Source organism: Octopus sinensis, unplaced genomic scaffold, assembly GCF_006345805.1.
Source record: "Octopus sinensis unplaced genomic scaffold, ASM634580v1 Contig17860, whole genome shotgun sequence".
Taxonomy (NCBI): Eukaryota; Metazoa; Mollusca; class Cephalopoda; order Octopoda; family Octopodidae; genus Octopus; species Octopus sinensis.
Genome location: NW_021835378.1, coordinates 20,580 through 40,826, shown reverse-complemented (window position 1 = coordinate 40,826; position 20,247 = coordinate 20,580). Strand labels below are relative to the sequence as shown.

At 36.8% G+C, this 20,247-nt stretch overlaps 1 long non-coding RNA gene across 1 annotated transcript; it reads left to right on the top strand.

Moving 5' to 3' along the window:
- Positions 1-2,150: 2,150 nt before the first annotated feature.
- Positions 2,151-19,979, top strand: LOC118761837. Its single transcript, XR_004997675.1, has 4 exons — positions 2,151-2,300; positions 7,060-7,067; positions 19,128-19,138; positions 19,968-19,979. It is a non-coding gene; the product is annotated as an uncharacterized LOC118761837 (long non-coding RNA).
- The last annotated feature ends 268 nt before the right edge of the window (positions 19,980-20,247 follow it).

Sequence of the window (20,247 nt, the reverse complement as noted above, 5' to 3'; positions counted from 1 at the left end):
GTTGGAGGGACAGAAGGACGGAGAGATGGAGGTATTGGGTAGATGTATAGATGGACAGGTTCGTGGCTTGATGAACGGATAGATGGGGAAGTGGGATTGTTTTATGTGCGTATGTATGTACACACAACAACGCAAACACTCGTAAACGTATACACATTCGTCGCTAGACGTGCATATGGACATACAGACAGATTGGTCAAACAAATATATAATAGCTGGATAGGTAGATCGATAGATATGCAGATTTGGAGGTAGACAGGTAGATTTGAAGGCGAAGAGGTAGATATGTAGATAGACAGACAATCAGTTACACAGGCTGACATACTGACAGACTGTGAGACAGACAGACAGATAGATAGATAGATAGATAGATAGATAGATAGATAGATAGATAGATAGATAGATAGATAGATAGATAGATAGATAGATAGATAGATAGATAGATAGATAGATAGATAGATAGATAGATAGATTGACAGACAGACAGACAAAAAGACAGACAGACACAGAGAGAGAAAGATAGACACATGGATAGGTGGATAGTGGGATGAGTGGATGGATGCAAGGTTGGATCGATTTAGGTATAGGTGGGTTAGTTGCTAATTGATGAGAGAAATATAGTGCAGAGACCGGAAATGAATCTAAAACTAGAAGAATTTGTGTATGTGTAAGGCAAAAGAAAAGCAAAAGAGAGATAGAAAGATAGGGAGAGAGAGAGAGAGAGAGAGAGAGAGAGAGAGACGAAGAAAGAGGCAGATAGAAATCACACTATATATAATCATCTAAAAAACAGATGGCACATGACCTAACCAAGTACAAGTATTACGTCATGTATGGAGACGAATGTTTCGAAAGAAATCAGTAAATGGACAACTTATTTCATTGTTATTAATGTGCGTGTGCATGTATACACGATTCTTATGCATATATATATATGCATAGGCAATTATGTATAAATAAATATGTATATATAAATGTATACATATGTGTATATGCCTTTATATATGCATATATTTATGTATATATATATTTATATGAATGATATATATGTGTCGCACACACACACACACACACATATATATACGTGTGTGTGTCTGTGTGTGTGTGTGTGTATCTATCTATCTATCTATCTATCTATCTATCTATCTATCTATCTATCTATCTATTAGGTTGTCTAGGAAGTTCTTGCGGTTTTTAACCTTTAAATTCAGATGCACATATCTCGGCTCATTCAAAACTTTATTAATCGGAATAAACACCATCAGAATCACCACACTGTAGCCAACGCGAAACAAGTTTATTTGCGCCAGTAGCGTAAAATCCTGCGTTCTGGTGGCGATGAAGCCATTAAAGGCGTATTTGGCATCGTCTTGTTTTTTGAAGCATTTCTCATGCAGGATGTTGTGGAGATGCTTGAAAAAGTGGTAGACTGTAGGTGAAAGGTTAGGTGAGTATGGTGGATGAGATAGACTTTCGTAGCCCAATTCGTTCAACTTCTGCAGGGTCAGTTGTGTGACGTGCAGCCAAGCGTTGTCGTGGAGAAGAGTTGGTCCTTCTCTATTGACCAATGCTGGCTGTTGTTGGAGTTTCTTATGCATTTCATCCATTTGCTGACAGTACTTCTCCGCCGTAATGGTTTCGCCTAGATCCAAAAAGCTATGATGGATGAGACCGGCCGCAGACCACCAAACAGTCACCATGACCTTCTTTTGATACAACTTTGGCGTCGGGAACTGCCGCGGAGCTTCGACGGCGTCCAACCACTGAACTGAGCGTCGCCGGTTATCGTAAAGAATCCATTTTTCCTAGCAAGTCACAATCCGGTCGAGAAACGGGCCGTTCTTGTTGCGTAATGGAAGGGATGACGACACTTCAAAAAACGGTGCTTTTTTTTGGTTGTCGTTCAATTCATGCGGCACCCATTTCTTAACTATTTTCATTTTTCCAGTCTCTTTCAAGTGGTTGGAAATTGTCGTACACGTTACGTCTAATTCAGTAGCAAGCTCTTGAATAGTTGTGCGTGGATTGGCTTCGACAAAGACTCATAGTTCATCGTTGTCAACATCCGATGGCCGATCACTACGCTTATCATCTTCAAGACTCTAGTCACCGCTACGAAATTTCTTGAACTACCATTGTGTTGTACGTTCATTAGTGGTTCCTGGGCCAAACGCATCGTTGATATCGCGAGCTGATTCAGCAGCCTTTCGGCCTAGCTTGAGCTGGGATGAGAAAATTGTGCGAATTTGCTTTTTGTCCATGTTGTATTCAACATTCCGGAAAAATATGGCCTATTTTCCGTCTCTACCATTTGTCATATACACAATATTACACTGAGGAATTCCAGAGATAGATCCAGTGAGAATTGTCTAAATACGTGGATGACGGGTAGCTATAAGCAGTGAACGTACTTTATTTTCTGACGACTACGAACATACCCAAAACTTATATTTTTACTTATGCATACATACATACATACATACATACATACGTACATACATACATACATACATACATACATACATACATACATACATACATACATACATACATACATACATACATGCATATATTAGAACCTAAAGGCAAAATTAATAGAGGTCACAAAAATGGCAGAAATAACTCAAAGCCACGAAAGCATTGATGCTTAATGACTGATAAAAGAAGCGTACATAGCCGGATCGCGATATCGAATTTTGATTTAGATCGTCTTAATCCTCACCATCGGCTCTTAACGCCTAGGGTTAAACTCAACCACTTCTGTCAGTATACACACGCTCACACGCAGACACGCACACACACGACCACACACAAACACACACACACGTGCATATCCCATACATCGTCCATCGGCTAATCTCTTAGAAATACCAAAATCATACATAGAATCTTAAAAGGAATTGTATAGAAAATACTAGACGATAGAGTCTTTACGGATAGACGGAAATGTCACGGTGGGAAGAAGTTTGAGTAAATCTCTGCACAATTAGTTTTGACCTACAACGAACAACACTGAAATAATCGTCCTTTTGCATTCTTCTCTTCCTGATTTTCTTACTTATCATCCTTGTCTTAATGTTCATTTTCTTTTCTGCTTTCTTCAATATCATCAACATCAACACGAGTATACAAGGCACCACTTTATGAAACCTGCATCACATCCATACCGTTAATTCTAGAGTTAATCCTAGGTTTCTAACGAAAAACAGCAATCAACATAGTACGAGATTAATTGCATACGCACACATGCATGCTTAAATACATATACATGCATATAAGTTCATATATATATATATATATATATATATATATATATATATATACTACACACGCAGACACACACACAGGCAGACACACACACATGCGACCACACACAGGCAGACACACACACATACACACACGAAACAATTCTGCAAGTTAAATTTCAGTGTTTGCACAGAGCGATGCATGTGAATCTCTCACTCTCTTTCCTCTCTGTCTGTTTGTATGTCTGTCTGTCTCTTTGTCTGTCTCCCTCGCTCTCTGTCTCTGTACCTCTCTTATTCACTATCTATCTATCTATCTATCTATCTATCTATCTACTATCTATCTATCTATCTATCTATCTAGCTAGCTAGCTAGCTATCAATCTATCTATCAAGCTAGCTAGCTATCTCTCTCTCTCTCTCTCTCTCTCTCTCTCTCTCTCTTTCTCATAGTTTTTTTCCTTTCTGTCTTTCACTGTATCCTCCTTTATTACTCTTCATCAGTCATGTATATGCGACCTAACTCATCGACACAATCACACGCATATACGCATACAAGCACACACAAAGCACGCACAGAAATACAATCATGCACATGCACATACACACACACATGTACACACACGCACACACGCGCACACACACACTCACAAACATACTCACATGCACGCACACACACACACACACTCATCTACTCACACATACACACATAACACTCTCGCACACTCATACAAAGCCATGCTTGCTTACAAACTTACACACTATATATGTCGGCGTAATTCATGTATGGATGTGGGCATAAATTCAGTGTATGTGTGATGGAAACTCTCATAGTAAATAATAGCGGCAAAATATTTGCAGGGTAGCACGACCAGATTTGGAAGTGTTTGTGCAAGCATATTAAAATTTAAAATCATGTCAATAAGCAGATATTGGGGCTTTTCTGTTTTAATATTTACACAGCAATCTGACCCTGTAGCCACCATTGCAAAGTATGCGTAATATTTTCATTAAGACAGCACGAAACTGGGGCGCCATTCTCATGAAAACATACGTTACTCTCTTTGAAATCTGCATTGGGTTTTCGTTATTTGCCAAGTTGAAATGGCACAAGGAATGGAAAATTAGCTGGACAACGATGAGCAGGTTTGATGACGAAGATGACGAGTAAAGGTAATAATAATGTTGCTGATGCTGCTGGTTGCTGTTGTTGTTGTTGTTGCTGTTGCTGCTACTACGACTGCCGGTACTGCTGACACTACTACTAACCATCACCACCACTACCACCACGATTACTACTACTACTACTACTACTACTACTACTACTACTACTACTGCTGCTGCTGCTGCTGCTGCTGCTGCTGCTGCTACCCAACTAATCCTCCACCCCTCCACCACCAATGCCGCCGCCGCCGCCACTGCCACCGCCACTGGCACCACCGCCACTGGCACCACCGCCACTGGCACCACCGCCACTGGCACCACCGCCACCGCCACTGCCACGACAACGACGACGACGACGACCACCACCACCACCACCACTACTACTACTACTAATATTACTACTACTACTACTACTACTACTACTACTACTACTATACTACTACTACTACTACTACTACTACTACTCCACAGTTACATCTACTATGCCACAGTTATATTGATCTGGGAAGCAAATCCCAAATATTTGTGTTACTATAACTATAAACTGGTTGGTTTAGTCAAATGTGAAATTAGTCATCTCCAAAACTTGATTGGGGCATTTTACCATCGTGTTTGGGGAGCAACGGCAGATATTAAATCCAAAACAGATTTCAGTGCAAGGGATATGATGTTCTATTTGCTGAATAGCAGCTCCTTTCAACACTGGTCCAGTAGACCTACGATCGAAGTTAATTCCAGCTAAGACCATCCAAGGTAGTCTATGTAGGACTACATTTGCGATGGATTGGTATCAATTCATCGGGGAATATAGTAATATCAGTGATTCATATGCCATGGAAACGGGTTTCAGCTCCGGCACTCTGAAACCTAGGGCCCAAGATATTTTTAACCTGATGAGTGGGTATATTTATATCGAAGTGATTTTACTACTACTAATTTTTTTTACTATAATCATTTCTAAAGTATAGCCACGAAGCATGTGTCGTTATTCTACCAATTATATACGTTTTTATTATGTTTTTGTAATTTACTTAATCATCGGTATATTATTGTTATTTTAATTTAAATATTTCTATTATATGTAATTTTCTAGATGGTGTAATTTAATTGTTCATTTTGAATTGATAAAAGGTGGGTTTTTTTCTAAATTTTATACATATATATACTATATTGTGTTAAATTTGATTTAGTATTTCTAAATTGAATTTTTCCCTGTAAGTTAGGATTAATATTCCCTCAAATAATTATTATATATATATGTGTGTGTGTATGTGTGTGTGTGTGTGTATGTGTGTGTGTGTGTATATATATGTGTGTGTGTGTGTATGTGTGTGTATGTGTGTGTGTGAGTGTATACAGGGTGGCAATAAAGTCACTATTCAGTTACTTATATGAAGAAGAAAAAAAAACGGAAGCTTGCTGTTTGAACTGTATCGATAATTAATTTACTATTGTTTACCATAGCATTTTTTTGTTATTAATCAGAATTAACCAGAACCATTTTAATAATAAATTTCTGGGACTGTTGATTAATTGCTTTATCTTAATTGTTATTTTAAGTAACTGCATAGTGACTTTACGACCACCCTGTATATATGATATACAAGAAGGGTGTCAGTTCAATTCCCGGCGGCGCGTTGTGTCCTGGAAAAAGACATTTGTTTCTCGTTTCTCCAGTTCGTTCAACAGTCAACATTTTGTTGTACCTGTAATTCACAAGTTCAGCCTCTTTGCACTATGACACAATTAATTTCTCGGGGAAAGTTAAGGTTACCTGCCTCTGCGGAGTGTTCAGCATGTTAATTTCACAAGTAGGCTCTTCTATTGATCATATCAATCGGTACACTCGTCGTCGTAAACCGACTGTGGGTCAGACCATGGCCGGCAACGTATTTTTCTGCAATGCATGGATAATTCATCCTGATCACGCTATTTATTGGCATTTTCACGTGTTTGAGAGTAAAAAAAAAATATTTCTGTATATTTTAATACATCTCAACGCTTCTAAAACAAACCTTGTTTGCTTTCATCGTAAATTGAATATATAAAAATGTAAATATTTTGGATATTACATAGTTACTATCTTTTGTTTATGCGGTCATTACCTGAAGGGTAACGTGTAGGAAGAAAAGCCCTTTTAGATGCCGAGTGTTAAAGATCACTGAAGACTCAAAGCAGGGGAGATAAGTTGCCCTCAAAACAATGAAAATCGATATTTCTCTGCTTTCACAGCTCATTTGTATCAGACACTCAACGCACCTCAAAAGGAATTACCACCACTGGTCTGAGATATATATATATATATGCAAATACAGTAGATTCTATTCTGGATCATATACGAGGCGAGTTGTCCCGCCTGATTATAGCTATTTAGTGTCTTTTGATACTCTGCGTCTTAAAGGGACTTGTTTCTCTGTCTGCTATCCCAAAGCTAATGAGCGCATAAACAAAACGCGGATAATATGTAAAGTCGATAATATATGTGTGTGTGTGTGCGTGTGTGTGTGTATGAGTGTGTGTGTGGTGTGTATGTGTGTGTGTGTTTTGAGTATACATATATATAGAGAGATTAAAAGATACATAGAAAGATATACGTAGACATTTATAGATGTACATCGATATATAGACAGATCAGTAGATAAATGGAGAGAGAAATACGTGCACTCGTACATACATACATACATACACACATACATACATGCGTAAATACATACATGCATGCATACATACATACATACATACACATACATACATACATACATACATACATACATACATACATACATGTAACCGTCTCTTACAGTTTATCTATAGATATGAACAAATTTTTAACATGGCTGCTGGCAAATTTACAACATCGAGTCTTCCTGTTATAACTTTATTAGAGAGACATCGTATTGCAAATTTCTAACGAACAGCTGACACGTTTTCTCTGTTTTAAGTCCTGTTTTTATATTGCAATATTTTAGAACCATATTCCATAAATACAGAAATACAGAAATACACTCATAAACACAGAAATACCAATACGCTTTCATCAAATACACACACACAAACACAGACTATATAATATATCGATCGCTCCCACTCTCCCTCTTACCATAATATATATATATATATAGATGTATATATATATATCATATATATATATATATATCATATATCTATCTATATATATATATATGGTATGTTAATTATCTTATATGTATATATATATGTGTGTGTGTATATATATGTATATATTATATATATATATATTCATATATGTGTTATATATATATATATGTATTCATATATGTGTATTATTTGTGTGTGTATAATGCCTATATGCATATATATATATGCAATATATGTATATATATTTCTCTATCTATCAATCTATGTATCTATTTGATGCATGTATGTATCTCTCTTTCTCTATCTACTATCTATCTATCTATCTATCTATCTATCTATCTATCTCTCTATCTATCTATCATCTATCTACCCTATATATATATATATATATAATTATATATAGTATGTATGTATTTATGTATGTATATGTAATACATGTTTTTACTAACACCAAGTATTTAATCTTTGAATATATATGTAATAGATTATTTACAAATAGCGATAGTGGATATTTTCAGAAATATTTCTTTTCTTTGATTTCATTTCATATTATTAATTTCCTTTTCAAAGTTATTCATTCAGATAAGGAACATCTGAGGACATCTGAGCTACAGCAAAGAAAAATTTTTTGGGCGCAGAATTTATATTACATATATAAATTTACACATAACCTATTCATACAGACTTACCACCACGCACATATTCTTATGTATAAAGAAATATTTATATATTTAAGTAATACTATTATATATTTGTATATATATATATATATATATATATATATCTATATTATATATATATATTATATATATATATATATACATATATACTGTTATGAATATAGATTTAATTAAAACTATTCCTGGCCACATCTGGAGAAGTTTTGCTTTTATTTTTTCCTATACTTTACGTCAAAAAATCATAAATAACTTTATAGTTAAATCTTTTTTAACACTTCCTCGATGTAATATAGAAATTATTAAAATGCACATGTGTATTTAGTCTCCCTCTTTTGCCTCTCTCTCTCCTTCTTCCTCCCTGTGCAGCATATATTTATATATAATTACATATTCTTTAATTCTTTTCCTGGTTTCATTCATTTGGCTGCGGCCATACTGGAGCACAACATGTAGTTGAACAAATTAACCCCAAGACTTATTCTTTGTAAGTCTCTATTTCCGAACCGCTAGGTGACGGAGATGTAAACACGCCAACGTCGGTTGTCAAGCGAAGTTGGGTGGACAAACACAGTCAAAACTAACATGCATACGCACGCACGCACACAAACACACACACAAACACACACATACACACACACACACACAAACACACACATATATACGTGGGACTTCTTTTTATTTCCGCCTACCAAAACCAATCACAAGTCTTTGGTCGGCCCGAGGTAATAATAAAGGACATTTGTTTGATGTCCCACTTAGTTGGACTCAACCCGGAACCATGTGGTTGGAAGCTTCTTATCACAAAGCCACTCCTACACCTCAATATATACATACATACGTACATACATACATACATACATACCATACATATATATATATATATATATAGATATATATATATATATATATATATAATATATATATATATATATATTATGTATATACAACACATTCATGATTACTGTGATTCGTTACTCAGCTCGAAAGTACATGATATATGGTTGATTGGGATTGTGCATCTTTTAAGTTATTTAAGTTATTTAAAGTGTATATGATTATAAGTTTTGTCTCTCAACTTCTAAATAGCTACAGTATAACAATTTCTAGTGCTTCCACAACAGTATGAAATGGGCATTACTAACTGGATGTAACGTTTCACTTTCGCTTTACGTGCAAGCTATATCCAAGATGAATCCAATCGGTCGAAATATTATACAGATGGCCTCTACTCGTGTTTGGTGCTGTGTAGCAACTCGTTAAAGCCTGTGTGGGTAACCAAACTCTGCGGGAAACAATTGTAATTTCAAAGGCTGTAGAAGGCTGAATTGCTTGAGGAACTAATGGCTTTGACTCCCAATCTCTTCAAGGCTTTCGTGTCCTGATCTCTTGTACTGAAGAATGGAAGATTCAGTAGTGGCATTAGTTTCTGGAAAGGGGTTGCAGAAACATCCACCACTGAGGAACCACTGTAAAGCTAGAGAATGGTGTTTAAGTGCCCCAAAGTCTATAAATTTTACTAATGAAACGTTGAAATCCTGGTTAGTAAAATTCAACAAGTTAGCCCTAACAGGCATTCTCATGTGTCATGTACACACACACACACACACACACACACACACACATATATATATATATATATATATATATATGAATGTGCGTATGTCTCTGTGTATGTATATATATATATATACATATATATAATATGTACACACACGTGTGTAGTTTATTTTTGCAGTCATACAAACTCATATATGTATATATATATGTGTATATTTCTCCTTATGTACGTGTGTATATTGTTACAGAATGAGTTGTGCTTATATACCATATGTAATGCACTTATGGGAATTTTCGGGTGACTTGTTTTAAAATCGCAGGATTGCGTGTCGTTACTGGCATTTGATGGCGAGGGAAACCCAGCTCTGTATATCAAACAGAACGTTATTTAGTAATTTCATACATAAAGGAAACACCAAATTGAAGTCCTATGTGTTGATTTTTAATCTTACCCTGGTTTAGTATATAACTTTTAAAAAACTACATCGTTGCATAAATGTAATCATTTTACTCATCAAATCAAGATATGCAATGATATACATGACATCTACAATAAAGTTGTTGCAATCTGTTGTTTTTCCTTTTTGTTTTCTTTGTCCAAACATTGCACGTGTATTAGAACACGGCTCACTAGATACAAGATATGTGAACACACATTCTTGACATTGCCATATATATTCATAGATTTTGCAAATTGCAACTTCTCCTTCCAATGAATTCTTTAAATAAATTACATTTTACTTTTTAATTTCTAAACTTCCTTTTTTTATGTTCTTTTAATTCTTATTGTTTATATTTTTCTTGTGTGTTTCGCTGTTGTTGACATTATTTATGTTGTCGTATATGTTGTTGTTGTCGATAGTCATGATAAAATAATTATTGTCTTTCCCTGATTGTTGTCTTCGACCTCACATGATCTTCGTTGCTGAATATATTGCATTTTTCAGTAAAAAAATAAAAGTATATATTTCTCACACTATCAGAATCATATCATTCACCAGCACCACTACCGTCCTCGCCTGCTATCACCGAAGAAGCCAAGTCCGATAACTATGTCACAAACATAATATCTTTAATCTCGAACTTCACAATCTTTACCACCTACCAATCCAATCCAATCCCAACATTAACCACCACCACCACAATAAGATCAATTGAATCTTCATTGAAATTTCTAACATTGTTATCAATCATACGAAGTTTGTAATTACCTTCCATACTGCCGACACCGCGTATATCTTTATCAAGAATAATAATCAATACCATCTACAGTATAATTTGAACCACGACCAACATACTCAGAAAGTACAAGAAACACTTAGAAATATGTAAATCAACAACCACTGCTAAAATAACCGGATTAACATTATGAACAGCGATACCGTCATCTCTAAGATAATCACATAAAATAAGTCTCATACTTGGAAAGAAGAGGTTAGTAGATTGAGTCGACTCCAGCACTATACTCAGTCTTTACTTTATCTATCCTGAAAAGATAAAAGCAAAGTTGATCTCAGTGGTATTTAAACTCAGAATGTGAAGAGCCGGATCAAATACTACAGAGCAATTTGTTTACAGACGATCTAACTTTTATGATCAGCTACCAACCTAAACAGTAAGAATTGTTGGTTGTGAAGAATCGCAGAGAATGCTAAATGGCCCAAAATAATAACTCCCAGAGTTTAACATTATCTTTTCACATCCTGTGTTCAAATCTAGTCGGGGTTTAATGTATTTCGTTCAACCTAGTGTTAAGATTGCAAACAACCAAATTGCATGTAAAAATTTCATTTCCTAATTAATTTTTGTCATTACATTGTTTGAAATATACAATAATATTATATTTTCGTTATTGTTTTAGACCAGTCATTCGCTTTACGGTGGCTAGTGAGTAAATATTTCCTAAATGACTGGACGGAGGTGCATGCACGGCTGTTTAGTAAAGGAGTTAGCTCTCGGATTAAGTCCCATTCCGTAGCACCCTTAATTGGTGATTCTACTACAGCTCCAGGGGCCATCTTATACGTATATATGTATGTGATTGCGAGTGTGTGAGGTCTGTGTGTGCGCGTGCGCGTGTGCGTTGAGTGTATTTGTATGTGTTTGTGTGTGCGTAATGTGTATGTCTGTGTGCATGCGTATATCGGTGTGTGTGTGTGCTTTGATGTGTTTGGTCTCTGAACTCTACACCACACTGAAGAGACCCCACAGTATCTTGCCTGCAATTTAACATGAACTTCAATAGCTCTATGTTGGAGCGGTTATTTTACCACTTTTCTAAATTCTTCTTTTCTTTTCTTTTATAAGCTTCCTGAGAAACTTGTGTCGGTCGACTCTCTCCTCTCAAAACTGTTTGCCTTTGTTGTTTTTGTATATTTTGCCACATTTGATATTCCTGGCCAGTGGGTGTTTAATAAATTTTAGTGTATGTCTGTTTTTCATCCAGGAAAATACTATAAGAGTATCAATGTTCTTCATTGCCAGAGCAACCAACACCTCAATATACAGCTCATCATTGCCTTCCATATTTACCTCATCCTCATCCTCCTCCTCCGCCTTCTTTTTCTCTACATCATCATCATAATCACCATATTTGTCAGCGTCGTCGTCATTATCATCATCCACCTGATAAATTTTTATTTGTTTTGTTTTATTATTTGTTTCATTTGTTGCATTCGTCTTGAAATCTTATTGTAAATAAAATTTATCAGGCACACACATTATCAGTATCTTATAGATATATGTCGTTACTATTATGCAAAAGTGTCGTAAGTCCCAAATTTTGCTTTATCAGAAAACGAAGACAATAGTTTTACCATTCCATAGCAAAACCGTTGTACTACACTTTGACAATTTTTAATATCTATTAATATATTGGCATCTGAAGCACTGGAGATACGATAGACTGGTCAATAGAAGCGGCTATTGCAAGAAAAATAAATCTTGAAAAGAAAAAAAAACGCATTTGGTCAAATTTGGACATACGACAGTTTAACAAAATAGCAACGATATTCATCAACAGTTTAATTATCCTGACAGGAGCAAAACTCGCGGGTACGCGTATATTTTCAAATGTAGGTATAGATATATGCTTAGAATAAATACAGACAGAATTTATACATAAAAATATATATATATCACTATACATAATACATATTCATACTTATATATGCATATATACACACATACATATACATATATACATACACACACTCACACACACACATATAATTATATATATATATATTATATATATATATATATATATATATAATATATATATATATATATATATACATATATATATACATATATATGTATATATATATGCTGTGTGTGTGTGTGTATCTATATATATATATGTATATAGGCGTAGGAGTGTCTGTGTGGTAAGTAGCATGCTTACCACCCACATGGTTCCGGTTTCAGTCCCACTGCGTGGCACCTTGGGCAAATGTCTTCTACGATAGCCTCTGGCCGACCAAAGCCTTGTGAGGGAAACTGAAAGAAGCCTGTCGTATATATGTATATATATGTATGTGTGTGCGTGTGCGTGTTTGCATGTTTGTGTGTGTGTGTTTGTCCCCTAACATCGCTTGATGACCAATGCTTTTGTGTTTACGTCCCCGTAACATAACGGTTCGTCCTCGTAACTTAACGGTTTACAACGAATAAGTCCTGGGGTCGATTTGCTCGACTAAAGGCGGTGCTCCAGCATGGCCACAGTCATGAAACAAGTAAGAAAGTAAAAGAGTGAGAGTATATACCAGTTTCCGTCTATCAAATCTACTTGCAAGGATATAGTAGAATACAGTCGCCGAATGCGCTACGCAGTGTAACTGAACCTGGAACGTTGTTGTTCGGAAAGATACCATTTAACCACACAATCACGCCTGCGCCGCTCTCGCCCTTTCTCTCTCTCCCATTCTCCCTCACCCTCCCTCACTCTCCATGTATATTTAATAACAATAACAACAACAACAATAATAATAATAATAATAATAATAATAATAATAATAATGACAATTTTGCATATTATGACTGTCTGTCTTTACCTTCTGAGTTCAAATTCTTCCGAGGTCGACTTTACCTTTCATCCTTTCGGGGTTGATAAATTAAGTACCAGTTGTGTCCTGGGATCGATCTATCAACTGTACCCCCTCTACAAAAAAATTTCAGGCCTAGAAATGTATATTGTAACAGTCACAGAATATAGAAAGTAACGCAACACTAATGACTATATAATCCAACCAAAATATCTCAGTTACACAAACGTAAACCTTAAAATACATCGTACGTATTCAAAGAACCTTCTTGGTTTAGTGGTTCGGAACGCTTTTCTGGTATTCTTTTATTTGTTTCAGCCACTTCGCCGTGGCCATGCTGGAACACCACCCTTTAGTCGAAGAAATTGACCCCTGGACTTATTCCCTATAAGCCTGGAACTTATTCTCTCAGTCTCTTCTTCTGAACAGCTAAATTACAGGGACGCAAACGCACCAATATCGGTTGTCAAGCAATGGACGGTGGACAATCACAGACACAAACACACACACATACATTCATACATACATACATGCAAATATATATATATATAATATATATATATATATATATGATGGATTTTGAGGTGGTGGTAATGTTGGCTAGTGCAATTATGACAACTTACCGATTGTCCTATCTATTATATAAAACCCGTTCTGTCTGTTAGCGTGTGTCTTCTAGGATCTCGGGCATCCTCCATTCGATTGGACTCAAATTTGATATGTAGATCCCGACGATATCAAGGCGTGTATAATTCTTGAAAAAGTTACAAAAATCGATTCCAGGTGAAAATGCGATCGATGAAGCCGTTTGTGTCCTGCTTTTCTTCCGTCAACCTGTACATAACTGCACCTTCCATTTTTTGTTGTTTTTGTACTACTTAAAGGCACGTTTCTTTCCTGCCAAGCTTACTGTTTAAACAATGTTTGTGTTCTCCCAGTCAACGGCCTTATCATTACTGGTACTTTAAACTCTTCGGAAGGGAGGAATGGGATGAATGGAAGGAAGGACTTCCTGGAAAAGTCCAAATGAGGGGGAGGAAGGGAAGGAAAAGGATAAGGGGACGGAAGGACTTCTTGGAACAGACCGGGGAGGATGAGTACTTCCTGGAAAATTCAGAGGAGGGAGATGATTGGGACTTCCTGGAAAAGTCCGGAGGGGAGAGAAAGAGGAAGAACTTCCTCGAAACATCCAAGGATTGGAAAGAAGTGGGAAGGACAGGAAGGATTTCTTGGAAAAATCCGAGAATGGATTGAGTCTTCTTGGTCTTCCTGGAAAAGTCTTCCTGGAATGGTCTTCCTGGAAAAGTCCGAGAAGGGGAGGAAGGCCTTCCTGTAAAAGTCCGAGGAGGAGGACTTCATCGAAAAGTCCGCGGATGGGAAGGTAGGGGAGGAAAGACTTCCTGGTAAAGTCTGAGGGGGAGGAGGGGAGGAAGGTTTTCCTGGAATAGTCTGAGGACGGGTGCATTCTCTCTGGAAAATTCCAAGGATTGAAGGAAGGGAAGGAAGAGTTTTTCTTGTATTCTTCTATTCTTTTATATGTTTCAGTCATTACGACGTGGCCATGCTGGAGTACCGCGCTTAATCGAAGAAATTGGTCCCTGGACCTATTCCCTGTATGCCTGGTGCTTATTCTATCAGTCTCTTCTGCTGAACAGCTAAATTACAGGGACACAAACGCACCAACATCGGTTGTCAAGCAATGGTGGTAGTGGGACATACACAGACACAAACACACATATACATACATACGTACATACACACATACATACACACAGACACACACACACCACACATATATATATATATATATATATATATATATATATATATATATATATATGTGTGTGTGTGTGTGACCGCGTGTGTATCATTGGCGATTTTTTTTCCTCCGTTTTCCCTTCCTTGGATCTTTCATTTTCATATGTTTCTGACAAAGAGCTCCGCTTGAAACGTTAGATCGTCCTTCTTTCTTTCCTTTCCTGGGCGTCCAATAACACTATGCTTGTACCACGTCCTCGCGTTGTTCTTTTTTTCTTCGTGTTTTCATGTTGGATTAACTATATATATATATATTATATATATATATATAATATATATATATATATATATATATATAATATATATATATATATATATATATATATATGTATATATATATATATATATTATATATATACAGGGTGTCCATAAAATCTCTTTTCAATTTTAAAATTTTACTACGAAGGTAGTTGACACGATATCTTAATCAGATTTATTTTATTGTAATAATTGTTTATTGAAGTTTTTTTAACTGTTATTTAATAGACCTCAATATGTGGACTATTAGTTGCACGAAGCATATCAAAACGGTATTCGATTCTTGCCACGTTCGCTATAGGATAGCCTCATTAACGGTGGCAATGGCATTACGAATTCTTTGCTTCAAGTCAGCAATTTTCCATATCTTTGTTTGATACACAATATCTTTTACATAAACCCATAAAAAGAAGTCCAAGGGAGCGATACCTGGCGAATGTGGTGGCCATGGAATTGGCCTATCCTTTCCAATCCACCGGTCTGGAAATGTTTGATTGAGGAACTGACGAACATGCCGTCCCCCAATGTGGTGGTGCACCATCTTGCTGGAAAATGATGTTTGGTTGTAAATCAATCAGTTGTGGTGCCACATTTTCAGCCAGAAAGTCATGGTAAACATCTCTAGCAATTGTTGCCTTGTTGAAGAAAAATGGGCCAATTATTCGATTGCACATGATTCCACACCACACATTCCCTATCTTCATAAATTTCTTGTGCCATGCACAAATTGAAGGACACGATGGTGGATCTCTTCCTTACTTAGTTCTGTAGTTTCGTTGAGTCTGAACATTCGATTTTGTCTCAATAAACCAGGATACACACTTTATAGGGATTCAGTGAATCAGTTCCCTTCCATCAACAGAGTATCTGAAACACAAACATTTAATATCAATAAAAACTTTACTAAACAATTATTAAAATAAAATAAAATTGGTTAAAATATCTCATCAACTGCTTTGGTAATAATTTATCTAAATTGTAAAGAGACTTTATAGACACGAACGCAAAACATCCAGAGAGTTAGGTGATACAAAAAAGGAACAACAAAACATCCAGACATTCGATACAAAAAAAACAAGGACGGGTCATTCGGAGTTTACTTTTCATAGTCGAGTTCTAGGTTATCTTTGCAATTTCGGCCATATATATATACATACATGCATATGTACATACATACACACACACACACACACACACACACACACATATATATATATATATATATATATATATATATATATATATATATATATATATAGATAGATAGATAGATAGATATAGATATATATATACAATATATATATATATAAATATATAATATATACATATATATATATATAAATATATACATATGTGTGTGTGTATACACACACACTCAAGCACAAATACTACACACATACACACATACACACACACACACATATATTATCATTATTAATTATTTAATTTTGAGCATTTCCACCCTTCTCACGTAAAGTTTTTTTCTCATCTTATCACACTTAACTGTTTAAGTTTTACACCTCACTACCACCCAACTTTTAACGTAAATTATACCGTTATATTGAAAAAGAAACTGCCTGCCAATCAAATTTAAATATTATTCCGTATATTTTGAATTATAGCTCATAACTCTCTCTCTCTCTCTTTTTACCGAACCGCTAAGTGACGGGGACGTAAACACACCAGCATCGGTTGTCAAGCAATGCTAGGGGGACAAACACAGACACACAAACACACACACATACACACACACACATACATACATATATATACATATATACGACAGGCTTCTTTCAGTTTCCGTCTACCAAATCCACTCACAAGGCATTGGTCGGCCCGGGGCTATAGCAGAAGACACTTGCCCAAGATGCCACGCATAAGATTATATTACTTGTACAATCAAGATTTTAATTCAGTATTTATCACAACTGTCCGACAAACGGGAACATGAAACACTGAATCACAATTCTGTGATAAATTTGCAGCTTATACAAACACACACAAACGAATACACACACACACATACACACACATATATATACATACATACATACATACATACATACATACATACATACATACATACATACATACATACATACATACATATATGTGGGAGTGGATGTGAATTTATGCGTGCGTATTATGTATGTATATAGGCATGTATATATGTATGTATATGTATGCATATGTAATACGTCAGAGAGGTTAAAAAATAAACATATTCACTCATATAAAATCAATTATACTTAAAACCACTCAAACATAATCAGAGACATACGTTTTTGCTACATCACTACCCCTTTCCACCCTTGATCTCATCATTATAAATAGTTTACTGTTCCTAGCTCGGCCACCGTCACTTCTGCGGTGTAACTTCCACGTATGGAACAAACTACGAGAATAGATGCGACAGGTTTTAATTAAAGACCAGCTTGGACGCTGGAGTTGTTTAATACAGCAATGAATTTCATGGAAATCCCTTTGTCTCTTCGTTGGCGGTGAAATATTTGCTATTCCCCTAGGGATGCTATTTTTGTGGGAGGTTAATGGTAAAGGGTTTCTTGGTACCGAGGACACCGCTACGAAATGATATGGCGGAAGGAAATAAAATAAAAGAATAAAGAAATCAAATTAAATAGAATATATAACAGACGTTCGTATTGCGCTGGAAATTATATGGACGGATACTGGGCGGTTGAGTGTCAGTGCTTTCGATAGTGAGAAGCTTTAGAGGTGGCATTTATAGTGATGATGGTGATGATAGTAATCTATAGAGATGATGTTAGGGATGGTGCATAATGGTCATGGCGTGTGTAATGGTGTTGATGGTAACGGCAGAGGTGGTGATGGTGGTGATTGTTGTTCTGGTAGCTGCGGTAGTGATGGCAGTGATCATTCCAGTTCTTTGCTGAATGTGGCGAACTGTATGGCATTAACTTTGCTTTTATTGTTGTTGTCGTTATTGTTGATGGTGGGTGTGGTGCAGGTAGTAGTGGTGGTGGTGGTTGTGGTTGTGGTTTTGTAGTAGCATTAGTGGTAATGGCGGTGGTGATTTAGTGCTCAGTATGATAACGGAGGTGGGATCTTTTGATGTTGCTGATAGTGTTTTGGCGGTAGGGATGGTGTTGGTGGTAGTGATGATGACGATGATGATGCCAGTGTGACAATAATAATAGAAGTGGTAATGTATTTGTAGTAGTTTTGGTAAGAGTAGTTCGGATAATAGTGTTAGCCTTTAGAAATAGTAATAGTTGCAGAGGTGGTGATGGTGGTGGCTGTGGTGACGATGGTGATGGCAGTGGAGATGGAGGTGGTGTTAGTGGTGGTGGTGGTGGTGGTGGTGATGATGGAGGTGTTGTCGGTGGCATCAGCGACGCTGGCGATGGTGATGTTAATAAGAGCATGATAGTTATGGTAGTCGTAATAGCGAAGACAATATTGATGGATGATGAGGAGCATGCTGATGATAATGATGATGATGATGAGGAGGAGGAGGAGGGGAGGTGGATGGGGAGGAGGTGGAAGAGGATAATAATCATAACGGTTACGGCGACGATGATGATGATAACGATGAACATGCTGCTGCTGCTGATGATGATGATGAAGATGACGGAAAGGAGGAGGAAATGGATGCGGAAAGATAACAATAATTACAACGACGACGACGACAATGATGATGATGGTGATGATGATGATGATGATGATGATGATGATGATGATGATGATGATGATGATGACGATGACGACGACGATGGTGATGATGATTATGATGATGGTGACGATCATGATGGTTTACGGAACGGATAATAGTACTGATTGTGATCATAATAGTGATGCTATATACGTGTGGACGGGTTGTAATGATAGCTGTGGGTGCAGTAAGAGATGGAGAAGACACTTGTGGTGCTGACGATGACGGTAGTATTGGTGATGGTAGTATTGGTTGTGTCGGTGGTGGTTGTATTGGTATTAAAGATGGTGACGGTTGTACCAATGTGTCTCAAAGATATTAGATGTGATAGTACTGACGGATGCAGTGGCAGTGACGAGTTGGCTGCTGAAGGTGAAGATGACAAAAGCGATTGATAGAGAAAACGAGTGGGACATATGATAGTGGTGGTACTGTTAGAGGTGGCGACGGCCTTTGTTGTGATGGAGGAGTTGCTGGTGATGGTGGTCGTGGTGGGGGTGGGGTGGTTGTGTGGTGGTAGTGGCGGTGGTATTGGTGGTGGTAGTGGGGATTGCGGTGGTTCTGGTGGTGATTGGTGGTTGCGGTGATGGTGGTGGTGGTGGTGGCAGTTGTTGCTGTGGTGGTTGCGGTGGGGGTGATGGTACTGGTGGTGGTGGTGGTGGTGGTGT